The 10,000-nt window shown below is 47.8% G+C and overlaps 1 protein-coding gene across 1 annotated transcript in view; it reads right to left on the bottom strand.

Annotated features, from left to right (window-relative positions):
• me1 (malic enzyme 1, NADP(+)-dependent, cytosolic) overlaps positions 1-10,000 on the bottom strand; it is a 133,172-nt gene that overhangs the window by 26,085 nt on the left and 97,087 nt on the right. The window lies entirely within an intron of this gene.

The raw sequence follows: 10,000 nt of genomic DNA, 5'->3' as shown, positions 1-10,000 counted from the left end.
AGAGAGAGAGAGAGAGAGAGAGAGAGAGAGAGAGAGAGAGAGAGAGAGAGAGAGAGAGAGAGAGAGAGAAGGTTGGTCTGATTGGATTCCATTTACTCCTGCATTTTAGACCACCACTACCACTAAGACTGGGTTAGAGTTCACAAGGTCGCTATCCTTCAGACTCAGATACCACTGACCCTCACCAAATCGAAAGTGTTGGCCTTATCACCCTTGTTGGATTGAATTCCATTTCTGTCGTCACTTTTCACTCCTCCCAAGGGCTATTATGGGAGAAACAAAGTCAGACTAGCTGGTAACGCTTAGATCCCTAAATTACCTCATTGCTGTAGGTAAAAGCTCAAATTAAGCTTCTGGACAAAAATATGTGGAAGTAATTTGCTGAAAGTCATTGGAAGAAGTAATCCACTCTCCCAAAACTCTTCGTTGAAAACTGTCCTTTGGTCAGAAAAGTGCATCGGTTTTCTTTTTTTGTGTGCAATTACAACAGGTTAAACCTTAATAGGCCTATCATACCCCTTTACTAGGGATTCAAATGCCACTGGTGTTGGCTGGATTTGTATCCGGCCTAATTTTTGGATTAAAAAACACCACACCCTTTCACCAAAATATGGACCAATGGAGGAACCAATATGATGGGAAAGGTGAAATTAGGTTAGGTTACCATCAAAGTCCAGTACCACATCCTGAGAAGTTAGTCCGTTTTATTGCGTTCCAAGCTGGCATGTTATGAATGTTGTTTCGAAGACGGCCAGATTGAGACAAAGAGAAAGACGGATTGACTAACTATGCTGGCACATCAGCCCTTTGACTGAGGCCTGAGTGCGCGTGTGTGTGTGTGAGGAGAGCAATGGCATCTGGTATTATAGTGAATATTTAAAGGGTTAAAGGGCTTTGAGAGGACAAGAGGAGACATTCTCTTCAAACACAGACCAGGGTAGGATGCTGAGGAGCTTCATTTGCCAGCCTTAATATACGTCTCTTCTGTAGCCCCTCACATCTCTTCAGGGAGTGGAAGAGATGAGACTCTCCTCTATTCATAATGTTAAGTGCTCCCTTTGCCCCATTGGATGGAGAGATAAAGGGAGGAGAAGGAGGAAGGTGTGGAGTTTGGATAAGGATCAGGAGCAGAGGTCACATGTGTGGGTGTGTGTATGTTTCTGTGTGTGTAGCTTGTCTGCATGTCTGTGGTGATCCTGATGGAGTCCTTGGTGAAGAGGGGCCTGGGTTTAGAGGGCCCCTGTATGTGATTTATCACACACACACACACACACAGATGTGCACTTAACACACACACACACACACACACAGATGTGCACTTAACACACACACACACAGATGTGCACTTAACACACACACACACACACACACACACACACACACACACACACACACACACACACACACACACACACACACACACACACACACACACACACACACACACACATGTGCACTTAACACACACACACACACAGATGTGCACTTAACACACACACAGATGTGCACTTAACACACACACAGATGTGCACTTAACACACACACAGATGTGCACTTAACACACACACAGATGTGCACTTAACACACACACAGATGTGCACTTAACACACACACACACACACACAGATGTGCACTTAACACACACACACACACACACACACACACACAGATGTGCACTTAACACACACACAGATGTGCACTTAACACACACACAGATGTGCACTTAACACACACACAGATGTGCACTTAACACACACACAGATGTGCACTTAACACACACACAGATGTGCACTTAACACACACACAGATGTGCACTTAACACACACACAGATGTGCACTTAACACACACACAGATGTGCACTTAACACACACACAGATGTGCACTTAACACACACACAGATGTGCACTTAACACACACACAGATGTGCACTTAACACACACACAGATGTGCACTTAACACACACACAGATGTGCACTTAACACACACACAGATGTGCACTTAACACACACACAGATGTGCACTTAACACACACACAGATGTGCACTTAACACACACACAGATGTGCACTTAAACACACACACAGATGTGCACACACACACACAGATGTGCACTTAACACACACACACACACAGATGTGCACTTAACACACACACACACACACAGATGTGCACTTAACACACACACACACACAGATGTGCACTTAACACACACACACACACAGATGTGCACTTAACACACACACACACACAGATGTGCACTTAACACACACACAGATGTGCACTTAACACACACACACACACACACACACAGATGTGTGCACTTAACACACACACACACACACACACACACAGATGTGTGCACTTAACACACACACACACACACACACACAGATGTGCACTTAACACACACACACACACAGATGTGCACTAACACACACACACACACACACACAGATGTGCACTTAACACACACACACACACAGATGTGCACTTAACACACACACACACATACACACAGATGTGCACTTAACACACACACACACACACACACACACACACACACACACACACACACACACACACACACACACACACACACACACACACACACACACACACACACACACACACACACACACACACACACACACACACACACACACACACAGATGTGCACTTAACACACACACACACACACACACACACAGATGTGCACTTAACACACACACACACACACACAGATGTGCACTTAACACACAGATGTGCACTTAACACACACACACACACAGATGTGCACTTAACACACACACACACACAGATGTGCACTTAACACACACACACACATACACACAGATGTGCACTTAACACACACACACACATACACACAGATGTGCACTTAACACACACACACACATACACACAGATGTGCACTTAACACACACACACATACACACAGATGTGCACTTAACACACACACACACATACACACAGATGTGCACTTAACACACACACACACAGATGTGCACTTAACACACACACACACAGATGTGCACTTAACACACACACACACACAGATGTGCACTTAACACACACACACACACACACAGATGTGCACTTAACACACACACACACACACACAGATGTGCACTTAACACACACACACACACACACAGATGTGCACTTAACACACACACACACACACACACAGATGAAACTATTACACTCAACTGAACGACTTGATTAGTGTAGTGTTAGCTAGCTACATAGTTGTCTTTGCTGTCTTTGTATCCAAGATAATTGTGTAGTTTAGAGCGTGTAGTCTTAGAGTGATTATCTTAATTTACCGAGGTTAGCTAGCCAGCTATTTGTCGTCCTTAACGTAGGAGACACTGCTAGCTAGCCAACAGCTAGCCAACGTCTACTGAATAGAACTTCCGCACTCAACAACCCGGTCGCATTCCGCTTCGCTCCACAGGTAGTATCACATTTTTCATTTCATTTCATTACAGCACAACGGTTTGATTTGTTTGATCGTAGCTAGCTACATAGCTAGCTACATAGCCGTCTGTGTATCAAAGATAATTGTGTAGTCTAGAGCGATTTTCTAGGTTAGCTAGCCAGCTATTGTCGTTCTTTTAACGCAACGTAACGTAATCAACACTGCTAGCTAGCCAGCTAGCCCCCGAATAGCAGCACTGTAGAAACTACTACACTCAACGGAACGACTTGATTAGTGTAGTGTCAACAACGCAGCCCCTGTCAGCTAGCCTACAAAGTCAACAACGCAGCCACTGCCAGCTAGCCTACTTCAGCAGTACTGTATCATTTTTAATAATTTTAGTCAATAAGATTCTTGCTACGTAAGCTTAACTTTCTGAACATTCGAGACGTGTAGTCCACTTGTCATTCCAATCTCCTTGCATTAGCGTAGCCTCTTCTGTAGCCTGTCAACTATGTGTCTGTCTATCCCTGTTCTCTCCTCTCTGCACAGACCATACAAACGCTCCACACAGCGTGGCCGCTGCCACCCTAATCTGGTGGTCCCAGCGCGCACGACCCACGTGGAGTTCCAGGTCTCCGGTAGCCTCTGGAACTGCCGATCTGCAGCCAACAAGGCAGAGTTCATCTCAGCCTATGCCTCCCTCCAGTCCCTCGACTTCTTGGCACTGACAGAAACATGGATCACCACAGATAACACTGCTACTCCTACTGCTCTCTCTTCGTCCGCCCATGTGTTCTCGCACACCCCGAGAGCTTCTGGTCAGCGGGGTGGTGGCATAGGGATCCTTATCTCTCCCATGTGGTCATTCTCTCTTTCTCCCCTTACCCATCTGTCTATCGCCTCCTTTGAATTTCATGCTGTCACAGTTACCAGCCCTTTCAAGCTTAACATCCTTATCATTTATCGCCCTCCAGGTCCCCTTGGAGAGTTCATCAATGAGCTTGATGCCTTGATAAGCTCCTTTCCTGAGGACGGCTCACCTCTCACAGTTCTGGGCGACTTTAACCTCCCCACGTCTACCTTTGACTCATTCTTCTCTGCCTCCTTCTTTCCACTCCTCTCCTCTTTTGACCTCACCCTCTCACCTTCCCCCCCTACTCACAAGGCAGGCAATACGCTCGACCTCATCTTTACTAGATGCTGTTCTTCCACTAACCTCATTGCAACTCCCCTCCAAGTCTCCGACCACTACCTTGTATCCTTTTCCCTCTCGCTCTCATCCAACACTTCCCACACTGCCCCTACTCGGATGGTATCGCGCCGTCCCAACCTTCGCTCTCTCTCCCCCGCTACTCTCTCCTCTTCCATCCTATCATCTCTTCCCTCTGCTCAAACCTTCTCCAACCTATCTCCTGATTCTGCCTCCTCAACCCTCCTCTCCTCCCTTTCTGCATCCTTTGACTCTCTATGTCCCCTATCTTCCAGGCCGGCTCGGTCCTCCCCTCCCGCTCCGTGGCTTGACGACTCAATGCGAGCTCACAGAACAGGGCTCCGGAAGGCTGAGCGGAAATGGAGGAAAACTCGCCTCCCTGCGGACCTGGCATCCTTTCACTCCCTCCTCTCTACATTTTCCTCCTCTGTCTCTGCTGCTAAAGCCACTTTCTACCACTCTAAATTCCAAGCATCTGCCTCTAACCCTAGGAAGCTCTTTGCCACCTTCTCCTCCCTCCTGAATCCTCCTCCCCTCCCCCTCCTCCCTCTCTGCAGATGACTTCGTCAACCATTTTGAAAAGAAGGTCGACGACATCCGATCCTCGTTTGCTAAGTCAAACGACACCGCTGGTTCTGCTCACACTGCCCTACCCTGTGCTCTGACCTCTTTCTCCCCTCTCTCTCCAGATGAAATCTCGCGTCTTGTGACGGCCGGCCGCCCAACAACCTGCCCGCTCGACCCTATCCCCTCCTCTCTTCTCCAGACCATTTCCGGAGACCTTCTCCCTTACCTCACCTCGCTCATCAACTTATCCCTGACCGCTGGCTACGTCCCTTCCGTCTTCAAGAGAGCGAGAGTTGCACCCCTTCTGAAAAAACCTACACTCGATCCCTCCGATGTCAACAACTACAGACCAGTATCCCTTCTTTCTTTTCTCTCCAAAACTCTTGAACGTGCCGTCCTTGGTCAGCTCTCCCGCTATCTCTCTCAGAATGACCTTCTTGATCCAAATCAGTCAGGTTTCAAGACTAGTCATTCAACTGAGACTGCTCTTCTCTGTATCACGGAGGCGCTCCGCACCGCTAAAGCTAACTCTCTCTCCTCTGCTCTCATCCTTCTAGACCTATCGGCTGCCTTCGATACTGTGAACCATCAGATCCTCCTCTCCACCCTCTCCGAGTTGGGCATCTCCGGCGCGGCCCACGCTTGGATTGCGTCCTACCTGACAGGTCGCTCCTACCAGGTGGCGTGGCGAGAATCTGTCTCCTCACCACGCGCTCTCACCACTGGTGTCCCCCAGGGCTCTGTTCTAGGCCCTCTCCTATTCTCGCTATACACCAAGTCACTTGGCTCTGTCATAACCTCACATGGTCTCTCCTATCATTGCTATGCAGACGACACACAATTAATCTTCTCCTTTCCCCTTCTGATGACCAGGTGGCGAATCGCATCTCTGCATGTCTGGCAGACATATCAGTGTGGATGACGGATCACCACCTCAAGCTGAACTTCGGCAAGACGGAGCTGCTCTTCCTCCCGGGAAGGACTGCCCGTTCCATGATCTCGCCATCACGGTTGACAACTCCATTGTGTCCTCCTCCCAGAATGCTAAGAACCTTGGCGTGATCCTGGACAACAAACTGTCGTTCTCAACTAACATCAAGGCGGTGGCCCGTTCCTGTAGGTTCATGCTCTACAACATCCGCAGAGTACGACCCTGCCTCACACAGGAAGCGGCGCAGGTCCTAATCCAGGCACTTGTCATCTCCCGTCTGGATTACTGCAACTCGCTGTTGGCTGGGCTCCTGCCTGTGCCATTAAACCCCTACAACTCATCCAGAACGCCGCAGCCCGTCTAGTGTTCAACCTTCCCAAGTTCTCTCACGTCACCCCGCTCCTCCGCTCTCTCCACTGGCTTCCAGTTGAAGCTCGCATCCGCTACAAGACCATGGTGCTTGCCTACGGAGCTGTGAGGGGAACGGCACCTCAGTACCTCCAGGCTCTGATCAGGCCCTACACCCAAATAAGGGCACTGCGTTCATCCACCTCTGGCCTGCTCGCCTCCCTACCACTGAGGAAGTACAGTTCCCGCTCAGCTCAGTCAAAACTGTTCGCTGCTCTGGCTCCCCAATGGTGGAACAAACTCCCTCACGACGCCAGGACAGCGGAGTCAATCACCACCTTCCGGAGACACCTGAAACCCCACCTCTTTAAGGAATACCTAGGATAGGATAAAGTAATCCTTCTCACCCCCCTTAAAATATTTAGATGCACTATTGTAAAGTGGTTGTTCCACTGGATGTCATAAGGTGAATGCACCAATTTGTAAGTCGCTCTGGATAAGAGCGTCTGCTAAATGACTTAAATGTAAATGTAAATGTAATGTGCACTTAACACACACACACACACACACACACACACACACACACACACACACACACACACACACACACACACACACACACACACACACACACACACAGATGTGCACTTAACACACACACACACACACACACACAGATGTGCACTTAACACACACACACACACAGATGTGCACTTAACACACACACACACACACACACAGATGTGCACTTAACACACACACACACACACACACAGATGTGCACTTAACACACACACACAGACACACACACAGATGTGCACTTAACACACACACACACACAGACAGTGCACTTAACACACACACACACACAGATGTGCACTTAACACACACACACACACAGATGTGCACTTACACACACACACACACACATGTGCACACACACACACACACACACACACAGATGTGCACTTACACACACACACACACAGATGTGCACTTAACACACACACACACACAGATGTGCACTTAACACACACACACACAGATGTGCACTTAACACACACACACACAGATGTGCACTTAACACACACACACACACACAGATGTGCACTTAACACACACACACACACACACACAGATGTGCACTTAACACACACACACACACACACACACACAGATGTGCACTTAACACACACACACACACACACACACACACACACACACACACAGATGTGCACTTAACACACACACACACACACACACACACAGATGTGCACTTAACACACACACACACACACACACAGATGTGCACTTAACACACACACACACACACACACACACACACACACACACACACACACACACACACACACACACACACACACACACACAGATGTGCACTTAACACACACACACACACACACACACACAGATGTGCACTTAACACACACACACACACACACACACACACAGATGTGCACTTAACACACACACACACACACACACAGATGTGCACTTAACACACACACACACACACACACACACACAGATGTGCACACACACACACACACACACACACACACAGATGTGCACACACACACACACACACACACACACACACACACAGATGTGCACTTAACACACACACACACACACAGATGTGCACTTAACACACACACACACACACAGATGTGCACTTAACACACACACACACACACACACACAGATGTGCACTTAACACACACACACACACACACACAGATGTGCACTTAACACACACACACACACACAGATGTGCACTTAACACACACACACACACACAGATGTGCACTTAACACACACACACACACAGATGTGCACTTACACACACACACACACACACACACACAGATGTGCACTTAACACACACACACACACACAGATGTGCACTTAACACACACACACACACAGATGTGCACTTAACACACACACACACACACAGATGTGCACTTAACACACACACACACACACACACAGATGTGCACTTAACACACACACACACACACACACACAGATGTGCACTTAACACACACACACACAGATGTGCACTTAACACACACACACACACACACACACAGATGTGCACTTAACACACACACACACACACAGATGTGCACTTAACACACACACACACACACAGATGTGCACTTAACACACACACACACACACACAGATGTGCACTTACACACACACACACACACACACAGATGTGCACTTACACACACACACACACAGATGTGTACACACACACACACACACACACACACACACACACACACACACACACACACACACACACACACACACACAGATGTGCACTTAACACACACACACACACACACATGTGCACACAGATGTGCACTTAACACACACACACACACAGACACACACACACACACACAGATGTGCACTTAACACACACACACACACACAGATGTGCACTTAACACACACACACACACACAGATGTGCACTTAACACACACACACACACACACACACACACACACACAGATGTGCACTTCACACACACACACACACACACAGATGTGCACTTAACACACACACACACACAGATGTGCACTTAACACACACACACACACACACACACACACACACACACAGATGTGCACTTCACACACACACACACACACACAGATGTGCACTTACACACACACACACAGACACACACACACACACACAGATGTGCACTTAACACACACACACACACACAGATGTGCACTTTAACACACACACACACAGACACACACACACACACACAGATGTGCACTTAACACACACACACACACACACACACACACACACACACACACACACACACACACACACACACACACACACACACACACACACACACACACACACACACACACACACACACACACACACACACACACATGTGCACTTAACACACACACAGACAGATGTGCACTTAACACACACACAGACAGATGTGCACTTAACACACACACACACACAGATGTGCACTTAACACACACACACACACACAGATGTGCACTTAACACACACACACACACACAGATGTGCACTTAACACACACACACACACACACAGATGTGCACTTAACACACACACACACACACAGATGTGCACTTAACACACACACACACACACAGATGTGCACTTAACACACACACAGATGTGCACTTACACACACACACACAGATGTGCACTTAACACACACACAGATGTGCACTTAACACACACACAGATGTGCACTTAACACACACACAGATGTGCACTTAACACACACACACACACACACACAGATGTGCACTTAACACACACACACACACACACAGATGTGCACTTAACACACACACACACACACAGATGTGCACTTAACACACACACACACACACAGATGTGCACTTAACACACACACACACACACACACAGATGTGCACTTAACACACACACACA

The sequence above is a fragment of the Oncorhynchus gorbuscha genome, linkage group LG19 (genome assembly GCF_021184085.1).
Source record: "Oncorhynchus gorbuscha isolate QuinsamMale2020 ecotype Even-year linkage group LG19, OgorEven_v1.0, whole genome shotgun sequence".
Taxonomy (NCBI): Eukaryota; Metazoa; Chordata; class Actinopteri; order Salmoniformes; family Salmonidae; genus Oncorhynchus; species Oncorhynchus gorbuscha.
This window is presented reverse-complemented; position numbering and strand designations above follow the sequence as displayed.